Source organism: Etheostoma spectabile, chromosome 14 (assembly GCF_008692095.1).
Source record: "Etheostoma spectabile isolate EspeVRDwgs_2016 chromosome 14, UIUC_Espe_1.0, whole genome shotgun sequence".
NCBI classification, from domain to species: domain Eukaryota; kingdom Metazoa; phylum Chordata; class Actinopteri; order Perciformes; family Percidae; genus Etheostoma; species Etheostoma spectabile.
Window position 1 is genome coordinate 20014543 of NC_045746.1, and position 27986 is coordinate 20042528.

The following is a 27986-nucleotide window of genomic DNA, read 5'->3' on the forward strand; positions in this document are numbered from 1 at the left end:
CAAAATACAATTATAAACCTGAAAATGAGCAGAATATGGGCGCTTGGCCGCCTGGATAGCTCACCTGGTAGAGCCGAGGAACAGTCCTCAACGCAGCAACTCAGGATTCGAGTCCAAGCTGCGGCCATTTTGTGCATGTTGTCCCCCCTCTCTCCCCCCTTTCTTGTCTAAACTTGTCCTTTCTATTAAAAACTAAAATGCCCCAAAATTGAAAAAAATTCCATTAGGAAGAAAACCACTTTCTCCTAGTATAACATTTAAAATCTCGTTTTCCCAAAAAATGAGCATCGCCACTTTTCTGGATTAAATAAGGAACAATCCATGAAGAAAAAAACTGAAATTAAAACACACAATAATCGTAAGACCAGGCATGCCCGATGATGATTGATTATTTGTGATCTGGTTTTCTGGGGGCCCTGCGGGTAAAAGAAATGTTAGGAGCCACTGCTATCTTTAAGGCCTAAGGCCACCTCACAACAATTTGAAATTTTGAAACAATTTGCAACAGACCTTGCATGAAAAACATTCATGCTAAGTGCTGTATGTTGTGCGTCAATGTACGCTGTAGCCGCTGGTTATCTGGAATCAGGAGAGGTGGCGATAATCAGACATAGCTTTTATAAAATGGACACTTTTGAGCGAAGCGTTAAAATATTAATGGGGTGATGAAGCCACTGGAGGCAGCCTTTAATCCATGCCAATGCAAATGGACCCCAAGGTCAGGAACATAACACTGCGGCAGCCTCTGGCCAGGATAGATTGACTAGGAAAAAAGCCTGTGAAATGGGGTCTTTCATAGTCTGGAGGAGTACAGAGCGCACTGTATAATACAATGGCCTCGAGCCCACGGCAGGGAACAGGGGGAATAAGCTGGAGCCTGGGCAACATCAAAGTGTTTGGAGCACAATGTGTGTTTTTTAAAAACCATCACCCCACTGACCTGCCGTTTTCTCTAGCAAAGGGATTCACAGAATAATCACAGGAATGTTGTTACAGAGGACAAGAGTGATAATGAGGGAGGGCTGTGTGTTTTGAAGAAGAAAAAAAACTTCCCTTTTAACAGTGCTGCCTTTATTTCTCTCATTATTTTTTTTGAAGGACAGGATGAGGATGGCCCTCACAGCTGAGCACGCTTTGAGTGGAAGAAGTTAAAACAAGTTTTTAACTTAAGCTAAAGAGCCCTGCACTTCAAACGGGTTTTTCCATAGTTGCATGGCAACAGCAGCACCTACATTGTGTGTGGCTGTTTAGGTGATGCCAGCTATAACCAGAGTGCTCCACTGGACACAAGAGCTCCTCAGTGCTCATAATTAAGCTCCCTGCAATGGAGCCCAGACAATTAGTGGGACTGAAATGGTTTGGTACGATTGGCCAATGTGTCGAATCCAAACCATTACAGCCATGCTGTGCCACATCATTTGAAGAAGAAGAAGAAAAAAAAAAACATAATTACGACAAACTTTGGAGTTCAGCCTTTCAAATTCCCCACAAATCTACTTTAATTCAGCAGCCTGCAACTCAGCAGCATGCCGTCCCTGCAGTCTAAATCTCAAAGAGAAATGCACGCTTTACTCAAAACACTCTTTTCCATCACGTGTGTTGCAAAATCACAAGTGACAATCGGAACTCAAAGCTGGATTTCATTTCCACAGACAAGCTGATATTTGCAACTCAAAGTGCTCAAACGGACAAAAATCTGCAGAGGCAAGCTTTGTACTTTTGGATAATAAAAAAATGTCATTCTACTGTAAAGTGTTATTGTTGCAGCAGTAATCCGAGGTAATTTTTTTTTTTTTGTCCAGGTGTGTCCCAGTTAGCAGCAGGTTGTGTAATGTTAAAAAAGGGGGTTGCTGCTCTCACTCCCTCTCCCCTAAACATGTTCCTGCTGAGGTGGCCTTTCACTGCCGAATGAACACTAGTCCTGCATAGTGCTGTGTCGCTAATAGCTACAATAATCTGTTTAACTGGTTGTAGTCCTGTGGTGTGAGAGCCGACTGCTCCCAACATAAATGGCACGACAGAATGCTCTGCTATGCCGCGCTACAACCTGTAACGCCCTGCAGCGCACAGCTATGACATGAACTACTACTACTACCACCATTTTGTAGTCACTGTTCCATTATCTTTATTGTGACTGTTATTGCCACTGTGCATCACACCCCCAACCGGCACCGTCAGGCACCGAGGTTTCTCCCTAATAGGAAGTTTTTCCTCGCCACTGTCGCGCTGATCCCTTGATTTTGGGGGCATTACTAGAAATGTCGGGGCTTTGTAAATTATAGCGTGTGGTCTAGACTTACTCTATCTGTAAGTGTCTCTGGATAACTTTTGTTATGATTTGATACTATAAATAAAATAGAAATAGAATCATCCGCCTTCATCCGATCTGCCGAGTCACGTTCTCTTCTCTCCCTCGTGTGACTAACTCACTCCGGCTCTCTCTCGCTCTTCTTGAAACCATCTCTTTTCATTTAAAAAACTGGCTCCATTTACAACAGTCTTGCTGTCTCTCCTTATGCTTTCACTTTATGAATCTGCAGCGCCCAATTAGTGGGGATGGGATGCTCTTTCTCTGTTGCGGCCCAATTTGGGTTTTAGACTGATAAGCAAAATGCTTCTTTACATAAAAACCTTGCCTGGTGTAGCGTTAATGAATTACCCTTCAACCTCCGTGTTTCGTTAAGCACGTTCACACAGGATAATGAAATCACAGGTGCCCTAGATACTGTTCACTGTGCGAGGTTAAGGTTTTTACATCACTTACTACTCATGTGCGGCAAAAAGGATCTGTGACTAATAACCCAATAGTTCAAACTCCTTATGTTCTGAGATTTTGCTCTGTTCTCTACTTGACTTTTGTATCGTAAAAACATTCAAAAACCTTTCTCCACTTAAGCTTAGATGTGTTGTGATACACTGTATAGTAGGGATCGACCTAGCTGATTATCGGGACATTTTTTGGCAATTTGCAGATTATCTGATTTTATTTCACTCTAATGGATAAAGTTAATTAATTAAAAAATGCGCTACTTTGGCTCCGCCACAGCTCTCCGTCTCTCCATCTGCTCCAGTTTTACTCACCACTAAGTCTGACTTAATGTCCCGCCCACAACACCATCTGGTTGGCTAGATGTTATACAAGTAATAGACAATCAACACTCAAACGGGTAAATGTTTTAGCTTGCTATATTTACAGTGGGTGATATTTTCTCAGTAGTGTCGAAAAGACTTTTCAGCAGGACGGTACCCGAGGGGTGCCTGCTGCTATTCTTAATTTCGTTATTACCCAGGCTGAAGCAGTAACAAAAATGGTGTTAGATTTGCTGTCATGCTTGCCAACATCCGCTCTCTTTTCAAGTGAAAGTTACATCCCAACCAGCAAAGAGGCAATGGTGTGTGAGGCCGGAGGGAATACACGAGATGTGACATGACGTCTAAAATGAAAACATGTACAACTTTTGCATCGTGTATGTGCTGCCCCACGACTGGCAGAGTTCTACATTTTATCAAATGTGCTTTTTCTCATCCTTGCTGAGTGTTGGATGAGACGAAAGCTTCTAAATGCTTAATACAAAGTTACAACCAGGAGATGCTTAGCTTAGCATAAAGACACTGGAAGTAGGGGGAAACGGCTCGCCTGGCTCAGAAAAATATCTGCCTACCAGCAATTTTGAAGCTCACTATGTACTCTCAACACTTGTTAATGACAAGTTGTTAGAGCGGTTATGCACTGGACTATATCTTCCAACTTCCTCCAATGTGTTTTGTAACCTTTGCACAGTACCTCCCTGTTTCCTGTCTAAGCTAAGCTAAGCTAACCATCTTCATAGTTAATAGATAGATATAAGAGTGGTATCAATTAGAGCCCTGTACGGGAGTGTTCTCTTGATTCCGGAGCATTATCGCCCGCTCCCGTAGTGTGTTCTGCTCCCGTCTGTTCCCACAGTGTGTGTTTTGTGTGCCGCCCGCACCGCAAACATTAATTGTTGAGGGAAATTCTGTAATATTTGTTTTCCTGTACTTAGAAAAACAGATAAGTTTATGGACAAAAATCTAAGGTTTTTTCTTACAGTGTAGTTATTTTCCTGTGCAGTATTAATAAACATGCCTACCTGTCCGTAATAAGTAGAGCCCGACCGATACCATCGGGCTGAAATTATCCGACGATATTAGGCATTTCCCCAACTATCGGTATCAGCATTTACATTTTTCATCAGACTCATTTAAAATGACAAATAAAATGATTCTGAAAAATTAATATTTAAATAATAAAATAAAAGTGGACGGTCAACCATGTTATGAGTGTTGGCATTGCATAGTTTGTCCACCAGAGGGCGCGCTACAACGTCCCTGTTGGCAACACTGATTTTCTTTGGTTTTGTTAGTGTGTTTTTGTTCAAAGGACTTTCAGTTTCATATCTTCAGTTTGTATTTTTATACATTTTCTTTATCAGAACTTTAATATATTTTGATTTTCTGTTGTGACAATGTAACAAATTATCATATTATTTTAGTAAAAACTCATAAATAACTACAAATAACTAATGTAAGTTTTTTTTTTAAATATATATCGGCCGAGTTTTAATTAACCAAATATTTGTATCGGCCTTGGTCGGGCTCTAGTAATAAGTAGAGAAAATTACCTTCTAGTGCATAATTACAGTCATACTGTAATTATGTGCAAGTGCATTAACTAGTTTTTCTAGTGCAATAAGAGCAAAGTGGCCTTGTATTGATCCATTTATGAGAGGGGAGTGGAGGCGTGTTCAGAAAACGTAAGGCTGGGGTTTAACCTGACACACCATGCACGTTGCTGATTTTCTTATGAAACCTAGCTAGGTGAACATAACCTGTTGGTTACAGCACTGGGGAGCAGCGCTTCTAAATCCCGGGACCCGCTATCTATTTTTTGGCCGCCTGCTCCCAGCCGCACCCCTCAATAAAACCGCCCGCTTCCGCGAGATTTGTGTTGAGTCCCGCGGGATCCCAATCCCAATGCAGTCCTCTAGTATCGATCTCGTCTAACAATCTGCAAAAAATGATACGCGTATTGTCAAAGTATTACTTATTTATATTACAGAAATTGAATAAAACTAACATTTTGGCAGCGAGGGGTTAAATCTATCATATAGTGGACAGCAGATGTCCACTTTGTAGAGCCCAGCAGCAGTGCTGCTGCTTGCTGGACATAGAGATGAAACTGCTACCAATCTTCCTTTAGCAGGCGATAGGGCATATTGACAGAAACTCAATTTTCAGTCCTTTAAGACGGTTTTCTTTCCCCTTATCCTTATTTGTTTTACTCTCACCCGCCTCTTCTCGCTTGACCCTTCTCTCATTTTTTCTCTCATTTGATCCTCCTACTTGTCATCCCATCTTAATACATGAACGCAGAGATAGACAGAGGAAGAAAGGACGCAGGAGGAGAGACAGAGATAAGACAACAAACTAGGGCACTCCAACCTGGGCGCATCGTCCAAAGCAATTTGCTCAGATGGAGAGCGAGGCAGTGAGGAGGAAAACAAGGAGCTTAAGAGCATCTCTGCTAAAGAGGGGATGGCTTAGAGAAAACAAGCAAAATGGACTGACATGCTGAGCCACTGAGAGAGAGAGACAGGGAGAATGGGAAAGTGTTGGTAAAATGACAAAATGGACAGAGCGAGCTGGGAGCCGGAGAAAGGCAGTGGTGGAAAATTGGACTTGCGAGTGCAACAGAGAGAGAGAGAGGGGGAGGGAGAGAGAGAGAGCGAGAGACACACAAATTGACCTCTTTACTGAAAAACTTAATGATGGTTTATCAGAAATATTCAGTAAAAAAAAACAACTACATTTGTGGACATGAGATTGATGCTTTTAGTCAGTGTGACTCAGAGTTATCATATCTCTGCTGGGTTATTCCAGATGTAGAACAGATAAATCACAAAAGCTTGGAATTATTTTAAGTCCACTTCAGTTCGACCTGAAACGATGAGTCGATTGACTCAGAAAATTACCGGACCACAGTTTTGATAAATGATTTGTTCAGCTTCTCAATTCTTCTCAAAGTTTTCTTTGTTTTTTTCTTATTTTTGTAAAATGAATATCTTTGGGTTTTGGACTGTTAACAAAACAGACAATCTGAAGAAGTTACCCAGGGCTCGGAGATATTGTGAAGTAATTTTTCAACATTTCCTGAAACTATCCAAAAAATAATCTAGGGATGAATCTATAATGAGAGTCATTGTTAAGCTAATACAGATAGAAGACACTGCAACTATGATGGCTCATATCAGTGTGAATGCTAGCTACAAGCATTTGTCGGATAGAGCTGAGGGATTTGAAGAATTTTTGATTTGTCAATGAGAGGGAAGGAATTAAATGAAGTATTTCAACTTATTAGCGAGGCAATTGAAGATTAAGTAATTCTTATTTGAGAACAAACATATCAGACACCAAACATTACTTCAAGCGGAGTAATTTTGTCCCAAAAACTGCCCAAAGCAACAGAAAAGCAACAAAGGGTCTGCACTTGATATTCAGAACATCAATCAATCAATATAGCAGCAAACACATTTTTTATGTAAAGCTACAATTGAGTAATCTGAGCTTCTTCGTTCTATTTTTAGTCAGCCAGCTGTGTGTTCATGTTAGTGCATGTGGCCATGAAATATCAGAGGTATGTCAGGTACTAAAGAACGGTCTATGAGAGCCGTGTGGAGGTAAATCCCATTTTGGGTACAGCCTCTTCAAAAATCATGACAACATGCAAAACACACCAACTTCAGAGCCAAGAAGAAAGCTGTCGCAAATTGAAACATCAATAGTATAGAATGTTGAGAGAAGCTGCTAAGTGGCATCCAACTATTACATGCAATTATTAAACATGCTTTTCATTAACAATTCCTAAACTAGTGCCATAAAGAGCAACATTAGCCCCAGACAAAAAGGAAGAGAGATAGCGGAAGAGAGCGAGGAGGCTGGATCAGGCTGGGGGGGGGGGGGGGGGGGGGGGGGGTTGTGAAAAGTTGTCGAACACGCCCTTTTCACCCACAGATGAGGTGCAGGAAGCGTTCATTTTCATTGTGAACCACAAAGACCACCAATTGATTTTGTAAGATACTTTATTTAGCCAGGGTCACCCCCAAATCCATTCTGGATGTAAAAGATGAACAAATGCACAAAGCAGACTGAAATGTGGAACAGTGGCCCATTGGTTAGCACTGTGGCCTCACAGCAAGACAGACAGGGGTCAAACCCCTCGTCCTGGTCTTTCTGTGTGAGTTTGCATGTTCTCCCTGTGTGTGTTCGTGTGTGTGTGTGTGGGGGGGGGGGGGTTCTCCGGATACTCCATGTTTCCCACCAGAAAATATATGTTCCCATCCCTCTCTACAAAGATGTGGTGAGCGTGTGGCGTGGTAAGGCTGCCGATGGGTGCCCTCATCTGCAGTTGCCATGCTAGTTTTTGATTGGCTGTAGCTAAATAAGAGGAGGTTGACTGGCAGCACTTCAACACTAGTGCTGACAATTGGTGTATGGTCCTGTGTGTGTGTGTGTGTGTGTGTGTGTGTGTGTGTGTGTGTGTGTGTGTGTGTGTGTGTGTGTGTGTGTGTGTGTGTGTGTGTGTGTGTGTGTGTGTGTAGCTGGTCTTCTTCTGCTATTGTGTGTGTAGTATTCAGCTCATTGGCACCTCCACTGGAAGTGGTGGTAGAATTAAGTTCTCTTTATACATCCACGCAGACTACACGTGTGTTTTATCCCCTTGGCAAGACGTGGCATGGGGGCGTGGCAGCATCGACGATTTGAAATTCAAGATTGTAACTTAATACCGGAATCGTGACACCCTCAGAAGTGGTAGCAAAAAGGAGGGGGAGAATACGCAGATGGGCATCAAGATGAGATGGAGGCAGGTATTGAAAAGACGAGATGAAGAGAAAGATAAACTGAGGCTGGAATGAACTAAAGTGAGGCGGAATGAAGACGAGATGGAGGTAGAGATTGGAGAGAGAGGAATATGCGACAAACAGATGAGGCAGCAGTTGGTAAAGAGGGAGGGAAGATGGGGAGTTGAATGTAGATAAGTGTGAATGGAGGCAGAAAGAGGCTAAAGTGAACCTGGGAGACGGCGGCAGTGAGACAATGAGGAGTAGATTAGATGGTTGAAAACACAGTGGAGGGAGGGAGGAAATAAAGAGTGGAGAGAGAAGGGGAAATGGGAGCACAGTGACATGAGGAGAAAGAGCAGGATGGGGGGGGGGTCCCTCAGAGATAGGCCATTAATAATCCATGGAGCCTTAAGTACTCCTATTGAGGGAGAAAATCGCTCCTGTGAGCCTGAAAGCAGCCACCATGCTCACCCTCCCTCCTCTCTCTGCCCTCCTCTCTTCCTCTCTTTTCCCCATTCAGTCCCTCTGTCTCTTTCAAATGTGGTGTCTTTTGTTTGCTGTGTGTTTTGTGGCATTACAAGTTGTTACAGAGTAATTCTGTTGCTTCAAATGTGAAGTAAATCTCTCTCTTAAGGCCCCTACACACTGTTTGATAATAGCAATCTTGCATGTCCATTTCATGTCACACTGAGAGAGATGGCTCTAAAAAAAAGTCTTGGTAGCAATATGTGTCATCTTTGTTAAAAAAAATCAATTTTGTACATCAAATCCTGCATCGGCAGGCTCCTTTCATGTATTGAAATTGTAACAAAACAAAGACAATGTTTGGGTTACAATGCTGGCACTGCTATGCTCCAGAAGGTTTTCTTCTTTGCTGGGATCCCCCAAATGTCTTTTTTGGTTTATGTTTTTGGGTTTGTTTGATTTTTTTAATTCATGAAGACTACAGTATAACTAAGGGTCTACGGCTACTTTAGCAGCTCTGAGGCCGGAGCTCGGCACAGCAGTGCTTTGAGCTAAATGCTAACCCGCTAATATCGTCACAATGTCAATGCTGACATGCTGACATTTAGCAGTTAAAATGTCGACTATTTTGAGATCTTCGTTTAGCACGTTAGCATGCTAACATTAGCTAGTTAGCAGCAAAAAAAAAGTACAGCCGAAGCGGGAATGCCTTTAGTTTTGGTCATAAATCAAAGGATGGGACAAATTGACATTTTGACCTGATAATGGCGCTTAAGGAAACGCAAAAGGATCACCCTTATTTTAATTCATGCTGAGGGGGCCATGAATATTTGTACCAAACGTCATGGCAATCCATCTGATAGTTTTCTAGATATCTCACTCAAAACCACAAATGTCAACTTTGAGGTAGCACTAAAAGGGAAAGTCATGGGACCAAAGTCATTAGGGTTCATCATCTGGGGACCATGAATGTCTGAACAGAATTCCAACAGCTGTTGAGATATTTCAGTCTGTACCAAAGTGGGAGATTGACTGACAGAGCCAATACTTAGGCACAACCTTTAGCCCCCCTAGAGCCTTGTCCACCCGAATGCTGCTTTTCATTTGAAGCTGCATTCCAGTTATTCTGTTTGTAGATGTCGGGTGAAGCAGCATTGTGAGAAACGGGTGCACAATTTCTGACAGTGCCAGAATTTTTGATGTAGAATGTGATGCATCGGTGGACAACTTGTCAACTTTCATCTGGGAGAGCTCAAATTTACACAGCACATAAGAAGCCTTTCTCTTGCCTCTCTTCCCCTTTTTCAGCTCTCTTCTATCCACATCTTCTCCTTGCTCTCTCTATTCACTTTTCTGCTCCTGCTCTCCTTCTGCAGGGGCGAGTCAGAGCTCACACCACGTGTTGCACCTTGCATTTAATTACAATTTCTGCCACTCGCTTTTTTCTCTTAAATTTGGCCCATTTCTCCCTTAGTCTCTTTTCTCTCTCCAACTCTCGTGCTCTCTCTCTCTCTTTTTTTTCCTCTCACGCCTTTGTTTCTTGCTCATTGTCTTTGTCTCGTAAGGTTCTCTTTTCTCCTCCGTTTCATCACACAGACAGAGACTGGGGAAGAGAGAAAGAGGAACAGAGGGAGAGAGAGAGAGGCTAAGGTAAAGAAAGGCTGGAGAGAGGAAAACAACAATGAAACGGAGGAAGATAAATAGGTGAGACAAACTGAGAAAATAGGTGAGAGGAAAAGATGGATTGAAGAACGGTAAGCCAGTAAATCTAAGGACAGTCAGAGACACAGCGCTACGTTTTCATTCAGTTGACAAGTAAATTTTACAAAAGCGTTTAAAATGTTGCAAAAAAAACACAACTAAATGTAGATTAGGTGAATATTGGGGAAGCTGTTATAGTTCCTAAACGTCAGCTAATGTTAGCCATAGTTCACGCTTTCATGTGGAGCCGAAAAACATTTGAAGAAAGAAACATTTGACCACAAACTGATACCTGCGTAATGGCTCATTATGAATGTGACACAAGTGTGACATTTCTAAGCTTGAGGTGGTAGACTTCAAACTGTTTTGCAGTTGAATTTAAAGTCATACTCTGATATTTTCATGTAGAAATATGTCTGTCACATGTCCAGGGGATGACGTGTTTGGTTGTTTGGAATAAAGAAAAGTAATTGTTGGCATGACTCTGAAGCATAATCACCATGGCTGAAGAAAGAAAAGAGCTCCACCCACAGAAACTCAAACATCTGGGGATTAAAACGCCACATTACTGCCTGCCGGTTGATTGACAGGTTAAGTTTGGTGCAGAAAAAAACATAACATTAAAGTAGCAATGAACACCGAGCACCAAAGCTGGAGACTACAGTAAATCAAAAAGGCATTGAAGTGATAAATGTTGAAATGATGCAATCATTGCATTTCTAAAAAAAAACAGCTTGGTGTCACAATGTTGGTTACGTTTTCTCATAATTCACATAGAGGCAGAGAGAGAGAGAGAGAGAGAATGAGAGAGAGAGAGAGAGAGAGAGAGAGAGAATGGAAGGTTCATGTAAAGTCATTGCTCTGCAAGTCTCTGACTGGTGACGATGATGAATTAATGAAACACTGACACACCGCTGCACGGCTAGCCAGCAGCAGACAGAGAGGCCCGAGACCGACAAAGACAGAAGAGAGAAAGAAAATTGGAGAGAGCTAAAGACGAGGGAATTAATGAGTGAAGTGACAGCGAGGAGCGATGACGAGAGACAGAGTGAGTCAAGGGCCAGAGAGGGAGGCAGACAGGGGGGGCCGAGATAAAAAACAGAGGGAAAAAAGAGAGAGAATAGGGTGGAGCAGTGATGAAAATAAGTGAAGAGATGAAACAAAAGGGCTATAGAATATAGAATGAGGGCTGTAAAGAGAAAGAACTTTGAAAAGAAGGGGAGGCAAACAGGGTGAAAAGGCAGAAAGAGCCTGCAAGAGATGGAGATAGAGATGGAGATGGAGAAAAAGAGAAAGTGGATGTGACAGTAAAGGAAGGGAAGAAACCGCATAATAGATGAAGAAGAAAGATCGGGGTCCTAAGCCAGCTCCGGGTTGCCTGAGCGCTGTCATTGTATGTCTATCTGTGTGTTTGGGTGTGTGTGTGTGTGTGTTGTGTGTGTGTGTGTGTGTGTGTGTGTGTTGTGTGTGTGTGGTGTGTGTGGTGTGTTGCGTGCGTAATGGATTGTACTGAATACGAAAAGTCCCCTGTTGACTAGTATGCACTCACACTCCTGCATGGGTCCATACTAGGTCTAAAAGATTATCTGTCAGTAGTAATTTGACAAGTTTGATGATAAGATTAGTTAACGTTCCCCCCCCCCCCCCGCAAAGCCGGCTTGTTTTCCTGTGCCGCTACGCGTGGGTTGCTTCTCCCTACGTCTTTAAAATGTCCTATTATGAAATAGCCAGTAAAATAAAGGCTTTTAAAAAATCATGAACAAGAGTGCCTTGGATTTCCCTTTTTTTTTCTTCCATACTTAATTGAATTCCCGACCCCAAAGAGCCCCTTCAAACATCTGACTGAACTTCGTAAGCACCCTGGACATTTTTTTCCTTCCAAGATTTAGTTAACGTTTTATAATGTTTTTCTCGTATGTAAATGTTCCCTGCTCTGTCTCTGCAGAGGAAGATCAATACTTTGCCAGAGAGTTCAGAGTAGAGACAATCCTCCATTGTTCGCAAGAATTAATGCTAAGAAATGCACATATAAATTGTGTCATGGGAAAAAAAAAATACTTGAACTTTTTTCCCTGATAGGTGCAACATTAGTCACGTGAAGTTAATTTTTTATTAGTGAACAGACGCGATGAAATGACATTTGTCTAATGATTCAGCATTGCAGCATTGGAACAGAGTTTGCGGGAATCGGAAAGCACACTACAAATGTTGCATTCATTTCTCAATAACTAAAGAAAAAGTAGAAATTAACTTAAAATGTATGCTAATCTTTCAAATATAACTTTAAAAGTATATTTATACTTTGAGTCCTGCAGCGGCCCGGGTTCAAATCCGACCTGAGGCCCTTTGCTGCGTGTCATTCCCCCATAACTCTCCCCTTTTCATGTCTATCCACTTTCACTATAATAAAAGGAAAAGCCCCCCCAGAAAAAAGTATATTATACATATATATATATGAACTGGATAAATCCCTGTTGTTGCAAATAATTCAGTCCTTGATAGACGTGCATGCAGTCCAGTTACTTCTGATTTGCGGGTAAAACATTATTTATTCTCTATGTAAGTGGCCTGATTATTTCTTAATATTTGTGTAACAGAGACATGTTTGAATAAAGTTGAATTATCAATCTTTGAAATGAACTACGTATTTGCTGTAAACAAACATTCATTGAAAGAATGGGTACACACAGGTTCACTTCAATATATGAAGGTGTCTTCTATGCAGACATCACTTAGGTCCCTTCACTCAAGTCCCTTCTGGCAATTTCTTTTAAAAAAAAAAAAACACATACAAAGGCCTATTTTCAGATAGATCTTAAAAGTAAATAGTTCTATTTTTTTTTTTAAATGACCAGAAATAGAAGTCCACACTTGGTTGGTGTGGCCTGATGGCACTGTTGGTATTATAGGCGAGTACAGAGTGTGTGTGTGTGTGCGTGTGTGTGTGTGTGTGTGTGTGTGTGTGTGTGTGTGTGGTGTGGTGTGTGTGTGTGTGTTGTGTGTGTGTGTTTCACTCGGGGGGGGGGGGGGGGGGGAGGTTTTGCAGAGCCAGAAAAAGGAGTTGGTGGACGGATCCCAGTTCTCCACAAAGAAAATCCCTATTTAACATAAGGCATTGGGGCTGCACTGAAAATAACGCTGCAGGAAGTTCAGATAGAGTGCGAGATCCACGGGTTTGAAGGCTTATCAAATCAGAACACACTGCACCAAGGTTTATAATTTGATGAGGAAGGATTTTACTGTTAGGTATCCGTTTCCTGGCATGAAATGCTTCTTCACTTTAGAGCGTGTTTCATTTCTTCACAATAAGGACATCACTGTCAATATGGATGTCCAATTTCCCAACCTGAAGGAAGTTAAGAGTTCGTCAGATGAGAAGTTGAGAGCCACATTAGCACCTTGTTGTACTCATTCAGCCATTCACGGAAAAAACAAAACTCCAATCCTGCCAATGTATCACTCTGCCCACTGAGCATCACAGTTCTACGTTCACAGTCAGAATTACAATCCCCAAACGGCCACACAGTTTATGAAATAACACTAATCTGCTAATGCTATCGTACCGTGATGCCAATACTTGTAATACTATTGTTGCCAGTGGCCTGCACATTGTGGCACACAGTGTCCTGAGGTCTTCTGCAATCCCTTGTCTGTCTTCTCCCCCTGAATCGCTTTCCCCCGCTCCCTTATTCCCCCTGCAGCTTCCAAAAAAAGAAAGAAAAAAAAACAAAAAAAAACACTGCCAAGCGTTGCTGCCAAGCTCACATCCAGCCATGACAAATCCAGCTGCATGCGCAGCAAAGCACACAGGCATACAGACAGAGGAAAGTGTGGCAAAATAAAGATGGAGGGCTGGAGCCTAGGGGCTTTTGTAGGCCTGTTAGTAAATGCAGGGGTTCAGGGGGAGGGCCCCCCCCCCCCACCCACCCCCCCCCCCCCCTGCACAATATCACTCCCCACTGCCGTCTCTAAAACACGCACCTATGCTCTCCTCGCACAGCAGCAATGTGCAGCGGCACGATAAACCGACCAGGCAGGGACGAACAAGCTGCACACACACAAAGCAAACTCACACACATCCACTGATAGATATCTGTTTATCTTTACATGCTGTTTTCATTCTGCAAGTCCCTCTCTCTCTTTTTTCCCCTCCTTCGTTCCCTCCCTGCAGCCATGCTTTCTCCCATGTCCCCCTCCGTTTCTGTCAGCTCTAACTGAGCTGCGTGTGTTTGCTTTTTCTGGAGGGGTTTTTTCCCCACCACCACCACCACACGCCAGCTGAGGAGATCCTCAGATGTTAGCTCACGAGTGGAGTCCTGTTTGAGCTCTCAGCATGCCAAGCTGCTCGTGACACCACTGTGGGGTCGTACACAGGTCACGACCTGGGGCTCGTGTCATCCGTTTCCTCTCCCCGTCCCTCCCTCTCCCTCTCATCTTCTTGTTTTTGTCCTGACAGTAGCACTGGGCAATATGGTGAAATCACAATATCATCAATCAAATACCTCAATGTCAACATTGCGACGATATTGTAGTTTTGGTGCTTCAACTAAATGTATTTTTACAATTAGATTTTAGATAATTAATCACCAATAATGTGGCTATAATGACTAAGTGGATAAAGGTAAGTAATAGAACAGCTAGAACAGTTCAGAAAGTGACATCAATTTAGTGGAATGTAGCATTAACAGGATATTACAATTTCTAAAATCTAAGACAATATATAGTCTCATATTACACTACCGACGTAATATTGATATACTGAACAGCTGTCCCTGACAGGTCAATTTTTTTTACCTTCAATTTAAGGAAAAAAGGTGCATAAAAATACATCAGCTCCTTTTTTAGAATGTCTACAAGCCCAGAATCCGTCTCTGCCACAGAGACACACAAATTACTATCAGCTACCACCCCCTGCGCCCACACACACACTCTAATCCACTTCACACGAACGCGCCAGACCTGGTTTTGACCTGCCCCGACCCCTATTTGTTTTATATCGTCATCTCCCTATTTTAAATCTTCCAGACCAACTCCAAACGGCAGACCTCCCTCCCATAAATCCTCTCTGAAAAGGACCAAATGTCAATGCAGTGCTACTTGAAAGCGTATGAAGGAGCGCCCACACTGAATCCCTCAACTAAATAGCGACAGAAAACCGGAGCTTTATCACGGCCCACGACCGCCCTCGCTGATGAAGTACAGGTTACGTCGTACCTGCTCAGCGCCGCCGAGGTGAAGCCGCCAGATAAAGAAGTGGGAAATGGCAGCAGAGCGAGATATGAAGCGTGCAGTGTCGGGTGGTATTTTTCACAAAGTGACACGCGCGACCACTAAAAAATTCTCCCCCTGTGATGTAGTGAACCACCACGGCCCCCACACTAAGGCTGCTTGATTATGGGGTGGGGGGGTTATAATCACAGATTATTTAGGTCAATATTGAAATCATGATAATTTAAAGTGATTACTCGTTGACTTCTGGAGAGATGATACAATTATTGGACTTAAACAGTGGGAAAAGTTATATAAATTGTGAAATTTGCCTCAATACTTTTCCTATTTAAACTTAAGCGAAAGTAAGAGTTTACTTGCAAAACATAATGAGCTAAATTATTGTTTTTCTCGATTGTTCTGTTTCTGTGATCATTGGGAGCCAAGATCATAATCATGACTAAATTTCAAACATTTTGAAAATTTCTTTTAGAAATGTGCAAATTGCCACCAATTCTGTTGAATGATCAGTGTATAGCTCATTTCCATTCAATTCTGTTGATTTAAGAAGGGGACAGTGCAAATTACTGAAACGCATGATTAAACGTGGGTTACAAACATGCCAGAATTAGCCAAAAGGCTGTGTTTCATCTGTAGCTGCCATCATTAACAGCCACACTTTTGAAAATACTACAATTTTGTTGACACCGTAGTGTTTCTTGAGGGAGCTGAAATGGCAGATCCCACGTCATCTAGTTGCTACATTCTTAAAAAAAAAAGCCAATGGGAAGGTCACATCTCATTACCGGCTGCCTACAAATGTCACAGTAGGCCACGTGGTCATGTATGGCAGTACCAATGGCAGGAAATTGACGAGGGGAGAAAAAAAAAAAAAAAGGTAGGGATCAAAGTTTAGCTTTGAAAGACTGAAATGTTGACCTTTCATTTACTAATAAACCAGCGTAGTTACTTTTCAAACAGCATTTGAGGAACCAAATTATCACTAAAAACAGCAGGGTTTCACGCACTGACAGACATAAAAAAATCAGCATGAAGTTGTTTGAATTTTGAACAGAGAGATAACATCAGAAGGTCAGATGTTCTTTTCCTGATACTGCCGTATCTAACCCACCTCATGGAAGAATAAAGAAAACATGATGTTTTGCTTTTATCTCAAGGCCTTCCACTTTTCTGTTGGTGGGGGAACGGTTGGACATTCAGCAGCTGTGAAACTGATGTTAATGGGGCAGTTTTGCATGTGTTGTCTAACTGCAACACATGCAAAACTGCCCCATAGAATATGAACATAAACTGTTAATTAAATCCCATAGTCTTGCCAGTGACCACGCCAGGTCATTGTCCAGCTTATGGCGCCGGGCCGGGCCGTGATGTTTCCCATTTAATTATTTAGATGGATAAGATGACTGCAATTGTAAAGTTCATTTAAATCAATTTCAATTATTTCAAACAGAGGGACATTTTTGCCTCAAACTGTTCCGTTTGTGGCCACTTCTGGCATCTTTAGCGACAAATCGTATGTCATTTGGATGCTTTGAAATAATTCTTCAATCACACATTTACGGAACATACAGTGCCAGCCGCTGTGGCTGCAAAAACCATTTCTACCTATGTTGGGGAAAATAAATTGCAGGTTATTGAAGTAAATCTACTGGCTTTCCATTGCAGATTAATCAATGTATGGACTTCAGCGAGAAGATTAATCATTGCTTTATTAATTTTAGCATGGAAGATGGTGCACTGACGATCAAGTGCTAAAGCGGAGCGAGCGAAGGAGCAATTCTTAAATCCTAAACGGGAAATAAAAAATACGCCGGCATGAATGGTTAAATACCAGCATTTGTTCATAATCCCAGAAGACCGATTGTGTTCCAGTTAATATCATGAGGTGCAACCGGATCCTTCACAAAGAATAACATTGACTCATACAGTAATCATGTTTGTCCTGCTTTGTGGCACCACCCCGGAAAAATGCTGTTTACTGATTCTATTCAATGTTTACAATGAGCTAGCAGGAGGAAAAGGTCAGGAAATTCACAAGCCATTTTGTCTTAAACTGCAAAACAATCTAGCGGAAGCGATGGTAGATCCCTCTTTTTATACTTCGTCGTCACAAAGCCGCAGAAAGAGCGAGTTCTGTCGGGTTCTTCTGGGAATCTTGTCGTTTAGCCTTGACTACCCCACTGGCAAGGCATCGCCATCATTACCAAGGCAACTTAAACACTTCTCTCTTTCTCCCTCACCCTTCTCCTACCTTAACTATGATCTGCTGTTTTCCCTATTGAGTTTATTTCCTGCTCCCTGGTGAATTAGGGAAGTAGTTCAGCTTCCTGACCACGAGGACCAGCCTTGGTGTGAGCAATGAACGGTTGCAGTGGTGAGGAATCATAATGTCCCTGTTATTAGATATTGCCTTATCTCCGCCAACACTACAAAACAACAATAGCAAGAAAGCAGCAAGGCTGAAGGCTGCCGTTTGTGAGACAATCTGTGTGTGTACTACACTATCTCCTTTATGTCCTATATTAACTGAGTCTCCAACTGACAGCTCTGTGCCGAAATGTCCCTCACACTAAAGTGAGACACCACTCGTACCGTAAAGCTAGCAGTGTGTGTGTGTGGTGTGTGGTGTATGTGTGTGGTGTGTGTGTGTGTGTGTGTGTGTGTGTGTGTGTGTGTGTGTGTGTGTGTGTGTGTGTGTGTGTCACTGCTCTCATTAGCATGTGGGTATGGGATGGCAATGATTAAAACCGTGTCTTTCTGGTTAAATCTTCTTCACCTCCTGATCTTGCCTTTCCCAAAGTCCACCTCCCATTCCATCTCTAGACCTCCATCTGTCTTTTCACTTTGACTTGTCCTCCTCCTTTTACCAATGTACAGTACTTCATCCTCTTCTAGATGCTTTTTCTTCCCACTTCCTCTTGCATCCCTTTATTACTCAATTCCTCCTCTCTCTCATCATACTGTAGCCCATGATAAATGGCTCTTCTTTGACCTGTCCCCACCTCCCAGCCACTGAGTGCATTTGCAAACTCGTGTTATGTACACCTACATTTTGTACAGATATTTGTGTATATGGACTTGTGTTTGTATGTGTGTGTGTGTGTGTGTGTGTGTGTGTGTTCCTGTGCTCGTATGGCTCTCTGCGTGTCTATCACAGACCCACATGACCCTCTGCTATCTCAACTGGTGCCAACTCAGGTTCCAGGCGACAATTAAATCCCCGCCCCAGAGGGCAGTCATCTGGCAGAAAACAAACACACCTGCGACACTCAGAGCTTTGCGGAGGAATCACATGTGCCCACCTGTCAGACGGGTCTGGCAGGGCTTGATAGCCTGGGTTGCGTTTGCTGCGCCGCCTGTCCATTATGTCCTGGCCTACCCTACAGTCGGGCCAGTAGTAGTTGGCTGCTCTTCCAGGGTTTAACAGCCAGGAGAATTGCTCAAAGGAAAAGTGAATTGATTTCCTTTTATTATTTGTCTTTAATTACTCCACATAGGGCTTGAGGTGTATCCTTGTCCATTTTCAGCCAAGCTTTCTTTGTGTAACCAGACATCCCATTTAAACCTGATTCCCCTTCACACAGTTGCAGAGCGATAACCGCTTTGCTCAAAGGTAATTTGATGGTAATTGTTAAGGGCATGCTTTTTTTCAAACTGCCAGTGCCTTTTAGACATCCAAGTCAATAAGGAGGAGAAGAGGATAGAAAAGCCTAGCCAGACTCCGAGCTTTGGGCCTTTTTAAACAAAAGCTCTCCGCAGAGATGGCAAAAATAACTTTTTTGGACCTCATGGTGTTAGCTGTTTTATTGAAGGATGACCGGTCATACCAAATAGGAAGGAGCTGTACAGGCAGCTGAAATATTAGAACAAAAAATCCAGTAGGGGGTTAGCTGTAATGTAGCTGTTACTGCGTTATCAAAAATCATATAAAAAGGGCCAGAGACTGTTTATTTTCAGCAGATTAACAGATTTTTATCCTGAGACAAGCATCCCTATCCAACCTTGAAGTGTAACTCTCGCCAAAATGCAACGTAGGGTCTTTCGTGAATGTACCCGAGTCAAGCTTTCATTTAAAAGCTTATTTAGGATGGACGTGTCCCTTTTAAGATTTGTCGGATTCTCGTTTTTCGGTCAAATGGCCTTTTGAATGGGAGTGCTAGGGGCACTTTTTACGCTAGCCTCAAAATCGCTGTATTTAACACACTAAGAAGGCTCAACACAACATGAAACTTTGCTCGAAGTATCACTGGGGGCTCTACACAGGAACTCCAGCATTGAGAACATTGTTTGTGTACACAGAGTTTACTAAAAAGAAAGGTTTTGAGCAACTTACCATAGCAGTTATTCTTCCGGTCTCCGTCCATCTCGTCAGTAAAGATGGTGCCCTGGCAGAGGCCTTTGCCCATCCATCATATTTGGAAGTTATTTACTATGCAGCCTAAAAACTGTGTAACCAGGCTTTATCAGTTCTTGGTGATATAATTAACAGCCCTTTATGCACTTTCTGTTCAATACAATCTCAAGGTGCATATCTTCACAAGTTCTGGGAGTGTTCTCTCGTTCAGTCGGTTCTGGAACAATGTTGCTCCCAAAATGTCCGCCTTGATTAATGTTCCTTTGCCTGTTACTGTCAATGTTGATTGATGATTCTGAATGACCTGTCAGCCTTCCAGCTCTCTAAAGCTCAAAAATGTGCTGTGTTTTCTGGTCTTACAGCTGCTAAGAGGATGATTACAATCCGCTGGAATCCACCTCATGACTTATCTGTTCGTACATGAATCTTGTCTTTTTTGGATGTTGTTTACGTGGAAAAATCTAAGGCTTGCATTATTGGAGAGCCAGGACAGACTTTGGACACTTGGCTCATTGTTGCATGTGTGATTGGTCCCCTGTCTTGTGTCTGTCTGTGTGTGTGTTTTCAATGTGTTTGTGTATGTCTGTTTATGTATTTGTAAGTTGTGGACGTCCCTCTTTCTGTTGCCTTCTTTTTGTGGTTGTGTGTCCCGTCTTTCCTCTCTGTATGTTTTGGCCCTGGGACACGTTTTTTGTTCCGGTGTTTTTGCCTGTTGTTTGTTTGAGATGTGTAGAATGGAAAATAAAAGACATTTGATCACAAAAAAAATACTCGAGGGAGGAGAGTAAAGATTACTTTCATATGAATGCATGGATAATTTGTTGTTTTGTCGTTGTTGAAAAACAATATTGAGCTTGTAATTGAAAAAGGAGCCTCATAAGAATGACATTTCCTCCTATGGAGTCTGTTCATTCGCAATCGGAGATTGCCTATTTTTGACTGGGATTTTTGACAATTTTCTCAATGCTAGAGTTCCTGTTTAGAGCCCCCGGTGATACTTGGAGCAAAGTTTCATGTTGTGTCGAGCCTTCTTTGTGTTTTAGAGATAGCGATTTTGAGGATGGCATAAAAGTGCCTTTAACACTCCAATTCAAAAGGCCATTTTACCAAAAAAAGACCCTAGGTTTAATTTTGGCAGGAGTTACGCTTTAAGGCCACAAGTTGCAACATTGTCGATGTGACAATATTTCTACTTTACTCAGACTGCTATTACGGCTGGGTGATGTAATGAATACTTGTTGACTGCGGTTTGTGTTCTCATTGACAATTTTAGCTGTTGCTATATATTGTAATTTATGTAATTTCAAACTGTATGTTTGTCTAATGTATTTCATCTGATGGCCTTCCTTCCCTTCCTCTAAGTGGCTTTGTCGCTTGTCAGACTGCCATTGTAGATAATAATTTGTTCTTAATGACTTGCCTGTAATAATAAAGTACAAAAGTAATAATGTACAGTTGTTTTAACCTAATTTAGCAAGCTCATGGTTATTTCAGACATATTGTTTTCTCTAGGTTACTGGTTTTTGACATTCTTACCTAATGACATCTTAAAATAAACAAATGTCCACTTGTGAATCACCAGTTTCTACCTGTCGTGATTATTTAAACCAAAGAGTGGCTTCATTGTTTTATATAAATCACTTATAAAGGCCTGATGAGATAAAATGATTGAGTCATTTAAAAAAAAAAAAAGGCAATTTTGAATGGCCCTAATATGTGTAATGAGTGTTTGTCACTGGCGACCACTAAAACTTATCTTGGGGACCCCTAATTGGGCCTCGGCCCTTAGGTAGGGCACCGCTACTTCAGGAACTGGATCAGGTATAAAAAATAATGATGTCAATAGTTTCTCATAAAGTCCATGCTGGAAACAGTTCATACAAACCACTATGACTACACTATTACACTGTGGTTGGGCGGCTTGCAGGCGTGAATGTGTTAAAACCCACCCATGTCCAATCAACCTCCTCTGGATAAACAAAAGGTCAAAAAGTATTTCATATTATAATTTGCTTATTTAAAAAGCCCCAGCACTTAATTACCCCAGCACCTTCAGAGATGCTGCCCCTGCTCTTGTATGAACAAACAAGCTTTTGTGTGACATTTCCAAGCAGTCGATAATTAGGTTTTATGTGATATTTGGGCTTGTATAAGCATGCCGCTGCATTCCAAATCATGAGAACCTCTGCCTTAACACACAACCTTCAGCGCACTTTCAGCTCCGGTGGGCCTGTCTCGCCTCTGTGGGAATCAATTGAGCATGGCCTGATACCATTTAGAAAAGCAGCTGGCATGTCTAAATGCTAAGCAGGAACTCATTTGTTCATTTCGTACCAACAATGTCAACATCATATTACCCATTATGTCATTCATATTCACGCCGCCTCTGCGCTGCACTAGCCCTCCAGTGTACATTATGTAGCCATTTATGAGCTATTATCACCTGTATTAAGGATACAGACTGTGACAAATTGAAATGTGAGCAACTAGCTGAGAGAGAAAGACGGTGGAGACTCTGGTGGTGAGAGTAGTAGACGTGATCACTTCCAGTAAGCACCGATTTGTTGATTTGCAAATCAAACAATGTGAAATCTAAGACTACATTTGGAGAGCTGGGCCATATATCGGTATTATATCGATATCGTGGTATGAGACTAGATATCGTCTTAGATTTTGGATATCTGTAATATCATAATATGGCATACGTGTTGTTTTTTCCTGGTTTTAAAGGCTGCATTACAGTAAAGTGATGTCATTTTCTGAACTTACTAGACTGTTGTAACTGTTCTATTATTTTCCTTTACCCACTTAGTCATTATATCCACATTACTGATGACTATTTATCAAAAACCTCAATCTGTAAACATTTCGTGACAGCACCAATAGTCAACACTAAAATATCGTTGCAGTATATAAATATCGTGAAGAAATAAAATGTCACTCTATTGTATTGTGTGTATGTCAACTAAGAATAAAGTTAGTTTCTTTACAAAGTAGTCGTTGAAATGCTTACTGTAGACACTTGGTTCTACCCAGATTTCTTGACGTTTTTAAGCTGCACATCCCCAAAAATGTTGCATGTTTTCAGACAGCTTAAGTTAAAAATTAACTTCCACTTTTTGAAACTTTATGAACACTGTTAGTGTGGCATTTAAACCCATTTGCTATGCCTGACATTTGGCTCTTCCTGCTTGTCTAGTCTGAAGTGTTCTGATGATCCCGGAGATTCACCTGCCGTGTAGTGTACTGTAGCTTTAAATGGAAAGCAGTCACCCTGGCAAAGAGCACTATAGCGTCTTGGAGCTTATTGAGCAGCCAGTGGAGCTGGAAGAGCTGCTCTGAACACAAGTACATTCAACTGCAACGGCTCCAATGGAGCTGCTAAAAGCTGGGAACACACCTGAAGACTCCCTAAAATACCAGACACCATGAACACAGCTGACTTCCACCAACACAGAAAGATATTTTAGTGTTGACAATCCCACAGGTTAAATACTAGAATAAAAACAGTCAACAACACACTGAGGTCAGCCTGTGATTAGAGGTGTGGCGTTAAGCAAACCCTTAAATTGCTCCAATAATAGGCTACTAATTCCCATGTGGCCGTACCGAAAACAGAAATGGAAATCCATCAATAAACAATCTGTCTTGCTTGTTAATGCTGCAATTTGCACAGATAAGGCCACTAAAGATAAGAAACTGATGAAAATGCCAAAGTCTGAAGAATTGTTGGCCAAACGGACATGTGCAATATGGAGTTGAGGGTGAGTGAAAGGACAAACTTCAGCCGAGATCTCTACGATTTTAGTTTCATCTACTTTTATTTCTCCAACTCAAAGCTCCATCCATCCAAAGTCCAGATTCTTTTCGCGGACCTCACATTTCTTTGAAATAATTTACGGTGAAGGACGAGCAACAAACGGATCTCCAGGCAAATTATGAAAATCCTTAAAATCGCAAACTGTATTTTACATCCTACATGTCCATCTCCAAGACCGGAATGGTCTAACATGGTCCAATCAGTCATGATTCAAGTCCTGACTCCATCAAAATAGTACTGGGCCCACTTCCCCGGATGATTAAAGGCTGAATGATAACATTGCTATACTAGGAATTACTGTTCTTGAGTGCAACTTCTCCGTCTCCAGCTGATTACAGTTGAACAAAGCAACAAAGGAGCACTTATATTTGCCTTAGATCTCATTTTAGCAATTCCAAAGCTACGTATTTAAATATAGAACAAACAAGAGTTACTCTCATTTCCAATACATGCCGAGCTGAACTCCTACAGCGCTACGATAAAAGCTGTGGTAGGCACTTTATTTTTGGCATCATTATGTTTTAATTCAAGCGGTCTCAGAGGAAAAATAGACTTCTGCAACTCCTCTTGGCTTATTTAGGCTTAAAAAAAAAATCTAAAAAATAATAACAGGGGACTTTGGTCCATCACAGGTCATTTCAGAGAGACAGCGTTTCTATTGGCTAGTCTGCGCATGCCTTGCCCGTGCGGTAAAGAGGGGAGAGGGATAGCTTCAGGAAGAGGTCCCACTCTACTTGTTTTTTTTCCATTCTACCCACTACAACTTTAACTCAGAAGAGTTGGTGAAAGATTTAATAACTTTGATGTATTTCAGTAGTGCTGACTATGATGTCATGTGATGAAACAAAATCAGCAACTATAAATGTGTAACCATGCAGACAAGCGTATTATTGCAGCACAAAGTGGGCTCCTGTGGTGTTAAAGGGGCGACACCGCAGAGGAGCGTCGGCGTAAAGCAGAAGTAAGCAAATCTTCCCAATTTTTGGGAACACGTTTTTGATCTTCATCACAAAAGGACCTCCCAGCAGACATGGATAAGACCTCTCTTGTACACAAAGATGTACACACATGCATGTATAAGATAGGCCCGTTAAAGGGAGTTCACCAACTCTCAACTTTTAACCCTCATGTTGTCCTCAGGTCTGTTTTCAGTTGTTTTTTTTAATCACAAAAAATGAAACTTCGAAAATGTCAACATTAGAAATATCAAATAACTTTGAAAAAAACATTAAAAAGCACCCACAACATTGAAAAAGTAAAAAAAAAAAAAAAAAAGAAACGGTACTAGTGTTGGAAAATAGTCATAGTTGACGGGAAGACGACACAAGGGTTAAGTGATGAGAACACTGACATCAAAATCAGACCAGTGCTGTGGTTCATTTGCTGATGCACAAAAGAAAGTGTGAGCGATCACTGGCATCACCTTAGTAACGCTCAAAATTATAAAATTATAAATAAAATTGGTGTAAACCTTCTGACACAAAAACAAAAGCATCAGGGCATATTACGTATTTTTAAATGACGTCAGGTGAATTAATTACTTTGACCTTTGATAACACCTTTGACTGTCTTTTTATAACGAAAACTGCTCAGATACATATACAGATGAACCAATCTGTAAAACTGCTTTATTTTCCTAACAAGAACTCAGAAGAACATATCCGTTTGTTTTCATTTTGCATTATCTCTTGTTGAGTGTGTGTGTGTGTGTGTATGTATGTGTGTGTGTGTGTGTGTGTGTTGTCCTGAGGTGTTGTCTCCTAATTGAAAACTAAAAGGAAACAAACAGAACAAGCGGCTGCTTTACAGACAGGCCTCATTAAAACAAATAGGCATCACATTTGATTAGCATGACAACAACCTGGCGAGCAGAGACACACACGTGGCTTCTTGTAACAGAGTTATCGACAAACGCACACAAGCACACACACACACACACACACACACACACACACACACACACACACACACACACACACACACACACACACACACACACACTTATTGATCACAGCCACTGCTGAGCTACAGAGAGATGAGGTCAGGAGAGATGCATTATCTTAATGTACTCCTCTCCCTTAATGGTGCACACACGTCACACACTTACACATGTCAGGATAAAAGGATACATGTGCTCTACATGCAGTCAGTGAATACACTGCATACCAATCTATACACAATCTAATAGGATTGTTAATCTACATTTAGGGCTCCATTACTCAATTTTTGTTTCCTCTCCTCCTCCTGTTACTACAAGTATTTTCAGAGCTGTTAACATCAAAAGAGGACCTTCTTTACAGTAAACTACCATGATCAGTATCTATTATTTACCTGAAACAAGACTTTTTAATATGCAATTGGACAGTTTGGGGAAAAACGCTAATTGGTTGTCTTGCCAAAAGTTACAATAGATGAGAAGCTAGATAATACTCGCATGTCTGTGAATCGAATGTGAAGCCAGAGCCAGTGGCAGCTTAGTTTAGCTTAACGACCAGAAACCGCTAAGAAAACCAGCACTTCTTAAAGCTATAGTGCATAGATACCGTCGCCCCCATGAGGAATTCTAAGTAGGGAAAACCAAATTGTTGGCGCAGCGTCCACATGATACAAGTCTTCCGTGATCACACTTCACCCCACATCCTTCCTCCACGCAATTGCTAGTAGCCAAGGAGGACATGGAGGATTAGAAAAAACATGGACTCTTCACAAGAGGCCATGATGTTCACTTGAGCTTCTTCGCGCAAAAGTCGATGGACGACACAATCTTCTGAACATAATCATACTGAGAAATACAGAGAGAGTCGTGTGGAGCTGATAGTCTTAGTTAGCTCATTTGGCAATGGCTTGAATTTAAGGGCCGTTCATTAATATTAAAAAAAAGTTACACACTAAATCCTTAAGTTCATAACGAACACAAATTGTAATTTTGAAACAAAGGAGACATAATGTGTTTGTTAGTGAGCTTTAAAAAGGTGCTGGTAGGAATGTGATACCTTTGGTTCAGTCTTTGTGCTAAGCTAAGCTTACTGGCTACTGTTTGTAGCTTGACATGACATCTTTTCATCTTACTCTCGGCAAGAAAGCGAAAATGAGGATAAGGAAAATCTGGATTTTTAAAATAAAAGTCAAGGCTTAAGGTATGTACACACACTAATAACATGCCTGACGGGTTACATGAAATAGGCATTCACAAACCAACTGATGTATATCGCACAACCATACACAAAACCACTCCTCTACCAAAATATAGAAAGACATTTGCATGCTCGGGAGGGATGCAGTAGGAGCAGATTGCAAAAATCCAAAATTAGAAATGAGAAAACCTACAGAATTTAAATAGCTGGGTGATGGCATGTCTGCCCCCACCCTGCTGGGACCCAGATGAGGAAGAGAGAGACAGGGAATGGAGGGGGGGGTATAGCTTGTCATGGTAATAGATTTTACGTCGGGCCGTATGACAGATCGGGAGAAAATGGCAGCAGGTGATTCGCCAGGGAACTCATCTCAAATTCAACAACAATATTTACACAGCCAGCCTGGAATGAGGGTATGAGCAGGCCTGACAGGATAAACCGAACCAAATTGAATGAGTGAGTGAGCAAGAAAGAAAGAGAGAGAGATAGAACCAAGCAAGGAAACAGATTGTCAAGCTATTCTCCTCTGTGTACGTATATCTGTGTGTAAATGTGTGATTAGCTCTCTGTTTCTGTGTGCTTTGTGCAGTTATCACCCTGCATGTGTGTGTGTGCGTGTGTGCACGCGTGCGTGCGGCTCGTTGACTTCAGGAGAAAGAAGACAAACTGATGGAGGAGCCGACTTGCACAGCACAAGCTAAGGTAAGAGTGGAACAGAGATGACTTCAGGAGGAATGAGAGCGAGAGAACAGGAACTTAATCATCTTAATAATCGCAGAGAGACAGGCAGTTGAAAAGAGAGAGGGAGCAACGGCAGAAAGAAAGCGAGTTAAAGTCAGTGAGATGATGCGTCGGCTTGTGATATTCTCTAATGAAGCACCTGAAGCACTTCCACAACTTTCACACACACTGAGACACACCAGCAAAAATTAAAGTAAATGCACAAACATGCATTTTAATACAAACGCTCCGACACCCAACTTCCACTTAACACACTCAGGGTATCTGCCGGTTTCAGACAACCCCACTTGAGCCTGTGGGAGCTGGAACTGCATATAAAATGCATCTTAAAGGCAAACTTAAGAATCCTGGCAATACAAGCCAACTGACAACTCAACAAGCGTCACGACCACTCTGATATTAAATAAAGAGAAGAGAAAAGAAGGTAGTGTTGAAACTATAATAAATGATTGAATCTGATATATTTTTCTGTCCATTAAAAGGTGCAGTAATCAGGATTGCAAAGATCCAGTCAGCAGTGACTGACACACAGTTAGACACCCTCCCTGGCCCTGATTGGTGCATCTGAACAGGGAGCGGTAGATTTTTGCAAATTGCACGATTTGTTTTTTAAATGACCTGCTTCATGTAGTTCTACTGGAACATAGGGTCAGTTTCAGCTAATATGACAGAAAGTTCAT

General features: G+C 41.7%; 1 protein-coding gene and 1 long non-coding RNA gene across 3 annotated transcripts in view; one reads left to right on the forward strand and one right to left on the reverse strand.

The window, feature by feature from the left end:
- The window catches only part of pvrl2l (PVR cell adhesion molecule related 2 like), a 290781-nt gene that overhangs the window by 238859 nt on the left and 23936 nt on the right, over positions 1-27986 (reverse strand). The gene's annotated exons all lie outside the window — the stretch shown is intronic.
- Positions 25145-27930, forward strand: LOC116701292 (uncharacterized). Its single transcript, XR_004334889.1, has 3 exons — positions 25145-25156; positions 27352-27354; positions 27818-27930. It is a non-coding gene; the product is annotated as an uncharacterized LOC116701292 (long non-coding RNA).